Raw genomic sequence first — 6776 nt, 5'->3', positions numbered from 1 at the left:
AGAGTCCCATAGAAAGGAATCTCGTGGTCGGTGTCGAGGTCGTAGTAGCTCGTGGAAGTCGCGGACTTGAGCTTGGGGAGCTTCTCTTGAGCATAGTCTTGAGGTGCTTGTTGGCGAAGATGTCGTATGTTCGTAGGCGAAGATGCCTTGAAGTCGTTTGGCGAAGATGCCAAGGGAGATGGTGAAGTCATTGAGCGGTTGTTGAGCTCTTGACCTTCACATTCTTGTTGGTGATAGTGTCGATTCCGATGTGATCTTGACGGAGATGTTAGCTCGGAAGGATGTGCTCTTGAGCGTCTTCTCAAAGATGAGGAAGATCGCTTATAGGCCTTGATGAGGGATTTGATCTCCTCCATTTTATCATCCATCTTGTCGTTGAAGTTGTTATTCGTGGCATCGAACTCGTCGTTATTATTGTAGACCAAAGGTGAAATGCCTTGCCTATCCATCACAAGACTCGAGCAAAGGTGAGTAGGAAATGAGATAAACAATACCAAGTTGCCTTTTCCCTAAGTTGAGGATGTATCCTGTTTCACTCAATGTGAATGAAAGAATAGTGGAATTGGTACCGGACTTGTTCACTCACACCTATCAAGTAAAGCTTATGGAGGAGCTTGGTGAGGGTAGTGGCACAAAAATTTGATGCAAAATGTTAGCAAGAGTCAATTATGTTGAAAGAGATTCACAAATTCGCAAGTGAAACAAGTGAAACAAGTAGACCAACAACAATGAATGGCACACAGAAACACACACGCGGATAGATAAATGGGGTCTTGCAACCAAGGAATGAGCACAAAATGTGGAATCCACGGCAAACGCTCTTGTTGCACAACTCAAGAGAGACGCTAGGACGATTGCTCAATAGGCGGATATGACACTTGTGCACAACCTATAAGATGCAAAATGTATGGTCTTCTATCCCAAGTATGCTATGTATGTATGGTTCCCGGTGTTTCTCTCAAGATGATCCAAGATGATCGGATATGACAATCTTATGTGCAATGTGGTATGATGCTAAGGCACTTGCTTACAAGCTTCTTTGCTCTCTTTCTTTTGCTTAAAAGCTTTATTTCTTTTTTTGTATGGCCACTTTTGCACAATGCACAAACCAAGATAGCAATTGTGTATATGCGGGAACAAACTTGTGACACAAGATATGATACCAATATATGCACCATGATGATATGGTATGTATGCTATGGGAAGTATGATCACTAATGTGCACAAGTCACGTTGCCGGCAATACTCAAATGGCTAGTCTCGATAGGCAAGTAACGCAAAATGGGCTAGGGGTTATCAATGCAATGGCAAAGGGAATATACAATGGCGTAGTCGAGGTTACCGTCCTTGGCGATGATGAGAGGCGGTGTTGCCGAAGTCGACCCGTTCCTAGTTAGCCGAAACACCCTAGGAAACGGAAAAAATGCAAACTCAAAATCTCCAAAGGCAAATGTCAAATGGTTGTAGCGGAAAGCGGTGGTGGTTTGCACTCGGCAATGCGGAAGTGGAATAATGGGATATACACGTGTCGGAGTTGAAGTTTCCATCCCTAAGTAGCCGAAACACCTTAGGAGACACAAGCCACAACTCAAACAAGCTCAAACAACAATTGGGTTAAGTTGGGTTGGTGGAAATGTATGGTGGGCAAAGGTAATGCGGAAGTGGAGGTGGTCGTTGATGAAGAAACAACCGTCCCTAAGTAGCCGAAACACCTTAGGAGACTCAAATCACTACTCAAGCAATCACGAATGCTATGGTGAACAAAATGGGTTAGGTTGCGAAAGTCGGTGGTGGTGTAGCGGACGATGTGGTGGAAGCCCTAGGCAAATATGCCAAAATTCACAAAATATGATGGAGTCAAATGATGGTGGTGGTATTTTTGTGGGATGGGGGATGTCAATAGCTTCAAAACGAGCTAAAGAACGTCAAAAATGGACTCCGGATGAATTAGTTATGACCAAAACAAAATTTCAGCCGAGTCAGTTTCAGGGTTAGCCGGACATTGGGGAGGAGGTCCGGATGATCCGGGCTTGGTCTGGATGATCCGGGAGTACTTCCGGATGATCCGGGTTCGTCAGCTCCGGTACGGGTATTCGGGCGGGTGGGTTATCCGGACGTCCGGGGGGGGCGTCCAGCTGATCCGGGGGATGTCCGGATGATCCGAGAGCAAGTCCGGATGATCCGGGCAGGTCAAACTGCTCGGGGTTTTCTCTCGGGGACAAAATTTTGGGCGGAAATGGATGATTTTAGGGGCAAAATTTGATGGATTTCGTGGATGGAAGGTGGGGAAACTTGGGGAGATGCTAGATCCACTTGAAACCAAGCAAATACACGGATCAAAATCAACAAAACATCATCAAACCAACAAATCACAAAAAAATTTGGGGGCTATTTTTGGTGGGGATTTTCGGATTTAGGACGAAATCAACAAAATCAAGCTAGAAAACGAAGGGTAGGGGCTCCAAAAACGTGATCAACGTGGCTCTGATACCAAGATGATGTAGGGTAGAAACCTAGAGGCCCGATCTTTCACGATTGGAGTGGATCCCTACAAGGAACACAAAGAACACGGGGAAGAACGAGAGAAATCACAAGGGGAAACACTCAAGAACAAGTCCAATCACACGTCCACTAGAAAATCAAACACACAAGATCCACAAGGTACATGAACAACAAAGAGAAAGATACAAGGTAAAGTTCATCTCCAAGAGAAGGTCTTGATGATATCCTAGACGGATCTTCCCATGAGGGGGTCTTGATGATATCCCGCAGGATCTTCTCCTAGATGGAGGTCTTGGCCTCCAATGGAGTAGTTGTCTCTCTCTCTCAAGAGTAGAGGTAGGTAGGAGAAAAGCTCACATACAAATGAGCTATCACTTTGCTAACCCTCAAAATGGGGAGGAGGAGGTCTATTTATAGTCTAGGCCACCAAGGGGTAAGTGAGGGGGCGGAATGGGTACATGGGCCTCGGCCCGGAGGCATGCACGCAGGCAAAGCCCGGATGATCCGGATGGGAGTCCGGATGATCCGACCATCGTTCGGATGATCCGGGAGGGGGCCCGGATGATCCGGCTTCACACGAGGCCTTCGGGTGTCTTTAGACGCAGTTATCCGGATGATCTGGAGGGGGGCCTGGATGATCCGGCTGAGCCCAGATGATCCGGACGGCGGTCCGGATGTCTGGCCTGGCTCCTGCAGCCGCTCTGTCTTCTTCTCCTTTCTTCCGTCTTCTCTTCCACGCTTCCCTCGCAGATGGTGTAGTCATTCCTTGGCGCTTGCACTCCTCCTTGACATCCGTGAAGTTCCGACAATGCCTATTCATGCACACGGGAGAAGTGTCAAGTAATATACCATCCTTGAAGGGGTCAAGTGAGCACATGTAAAGGAGATGATTCACCCTTGTGTATGCGAAGTAGATGTCGCATGTGTCACTTGCCAAATGGACTCTTGACATGGTGATGTCCGTAGGATGCTCCGCATCAATGTACCAAACCATAAATGGATGGCCAAGAGTAACCACTTGGGAAGAATTTAAGTTGACTCTGCTAAGGTCTCGTCTTGTGTCCCCGAATTTGAAGCCTTATGGAAATGATATGAAGAAACCTTGTGCATGCAAGCTTTGTGGAGCAATGGGACACAACCATAAAGAACACAAGGATGAATGCCTTCATTGTGAAGAAAGTCACCCAGCTGAAGAATGCCAACTAGGCAGATTACTTGTTTCTTGTGTGAAGGGACTACCCACTACCCTACTCAGTGTCACATTTACCCCATGGTACAATGAACCATCCAGCAGAAGAAAGAAGCAATGAAAGGAGCCCACAAGGAAACTTTAGAAGAACCTGTGATGAAGGAAGAGGTGGAGGACACACCCGAAGAATACCCAATTAAACCCTGCACCCAGTCATGCTATTCATGTGGAGAAGAAGGACACATCTCCCAAAATTGTGTGAAGGGGGATCTAGTAGCCTTCCCGACAGAGGAAGTAGAGTATGACCCACAGGAAATAGAAGCCCTGATTGGCACGGAAAAGTCCAGAAAGATAAATAGATTGGATTCCAGGAACAACCCAATTTCTACAAAGAAGATCACATGTTTCAGGTGCAAAGATTCAGGGCACTATTTCAGCAGTTGCCCAAAAAGGAAGCCGAGGACCCTAGGAGGCTATGTAATCACAAGGAAACCTCGAGACTTGTCATAAGTAATATGTTTCCGCTGTAATGAAGCAGGACACTTTGCCAGAGATTATCCCAATGAGGATATTCGTGTTAAATAGTTGAGTCTGTGAGGAATATAGTAGTAGTAGTGGGAACAAATCTTTTATATTGAGGTGTTGAGTTGATGCATGTAATGGAAATGCAAAAGATTGCAATAAATTCATGAAATCAATAAAGTTCATGTGTCATGATTTCTTACGAGGAATTTTACGAGTTGTTACTCTAGGAAGAAAGATTTTTGACCATTTTCGAGGATATGAGAAATATGGTCTATGGAAGAACTTGTGCAATTCCAAGGGTGGTAGTACCCTGTGAGGACCCTTGACCCCTGGAAAAGATAATGATATTCCATGAAGTGGACTACGGACAAAATAAGTACGAGTTTTATCTCAATAAGTGGGAATACCCCAAGAGTATGAAGGGATGAAGTACTATTTGATAGAAAGAAGGTATAAAGGTGCTAATATGGAGCAATTGTAACCCCAGGATGAGTTGAAGCTATAAATGTGCTGGGGTGAGCCCGTAACCCACAGGCTCCAGGACCTGCCAAGAAGCAAGCACACACTTGCTGAAGGAAAAACCCTGGAAGAAGTACGACTTCATCAACCGACGATTTTATAGGAGTTTACGCAAAATCTGAGAGTTGTGAAGAAACGATAGATGTTTGTTTGGCTTGCAGGATCAATGAATTATCTGAACTTGGTTCGTCGATAAGAGAAACTCTGCAATGCTTGGGAGGATGACTGAGTGTTAGAAAGAGAGATTCACTAAACCATATACAAGGTAATGATTTGGGTGCGGAATGGACTGATCACCATGCTGACTTACTCTTATTATCCGCCTCTGTTATATGGGATGGTAAATCTGAGTGACTTACCCATAGTAGAGCGACGACAATCAAAACCTTGTTTGAACCTTAGAATGGTATGACAATTTTTCCCCTTGTACAAGGCAGCTGTTGCCAATCATAGGTCATACGGTGAGAAATGAAGCCCAGACCCATCTCCTGCAGGAGAAACCATAAATTGTTGAACAAAACAGACTTTAAGTAACACAATCATGTAACACGTAGAAAAATGTGTGACAAGGAAAATTACAGTAACACGTAATTTTTGTTAAACAACAACCAGTAACACACACTGTAACAGGCCCCAAAATGTGTTACAGAGATATTATATTAGTAACATATAAGTATGAGTTGGTATCAATGTGTTACATAAATTTTCAACCAGTAACATGCAAACATGTGTTGGTGGCAAATGTTAAGAATTTTTAGTTATAGTAACATAATGATGTGTCGATACAGTGCTACAAGCTCTAATATAGGGGGAAATAGAAAAAATAAAATCAAGCGCATATATAGATCACCGATACCTTACACATAGTTCCCACATCTTAATATTATTTTTCTATAAATATGTTTTTGTTTTGGTAATAGAGTTTTCATTCTTTGGTCAATATGATATGAAAAAACAATACAATTTGGTTGTAAAGATCAAACTATTTCAATATGGTTGTAGTGAATATCCTATTAACCATATTTTTACATGAATTATATGATGGCTCACCGACCATAAAAGCCAAATGCATAATTTAAAATGACCATATAAAATTAAGTATTTGACTACAATACTCACGAAGGAGTGGAAGAACAACAACAAATGACAGCTTAAGTTTTGAACATGGTTTTCAAAACTTGACAAACCAACGGTCAGAACGGAAAAAACAAAAACCAAGGCATCGTCCAATATTTTAGGTAAGTCGGTCTTTTAACAAAAATAGTGAAATGTCAAAAATATCATGTGTAAACTAGGAATTGAACCATTATCCTTGAGCCAAGGAATGCCCAACGGCCCATTACCAAATGGGCTTGCTGCAATTTGTGATTTAATAATGGATTACAACCAATAATAAGTGATTCCCCTAAAAAACAATAATAAGTGATTCATTTGGTGAGAGGTCAATTTTTTAGATAAGTAACTTAAATATTCTGTATTTTTCTCACTATTGAATCACTTTGTGCATTTTAAAACCGAACCAAAAAATATAATGAAAATAAACCGAACCATTTTTTCCGGTTTTTATGGTTTCTAGTTTCGGTATGGTATGAACTTCCATAAGGTTTAGTTTTCTGTTATTTATGGTATACAATGAAAAAACAAACGGCTAGCCGAATTCAGTGAAGTAAAAAATGTATTTATATTTCTTCAGGCGAACAACGATACTTAGTCAATTTTTATATTGTACAAACGCCACCTGCTATGCACGTCCATTTTTTCTTGGAATGTAGTCAGTTTTATCTTCAAAACCGCTAAACACATCCATAACTAATAAGGCATGAAGCCATGCATACATATAGAGTCATATATGGTTTGTATAAGTAGAAAACGGTAATCTAGTACTAATCTGCAATCTAGTAGACCAGTGTAGTACTAGCATGAAACATAGACAAGAAAGTTGTTCGTGTGCTAGTAATTTTTTTTCATAACATTCACACACACTGCAGCTATTGCAGCGTACGTCGCCTAGTTGACTAAGGGCATCTCCAGCCGCGCCCCC

Source organism: Triticum dicoccoides, chromosome 5B (genome assembly GCF_002162155.2).
Source record: "Triticum dicoccoides isolate Atlit2015 ecotype Zavitan chromosome 5B, WEW_v2.0, whole genome shotgun sequence".
NCBI lineage: Eukaryota > Viridiplantae > Streptophyta > Magnoliopsida > Poales > Poaceae > Triticum > Triticum dicoccoides.
This window is presented reverse-complemented; position numbering follows the sequence as displayed.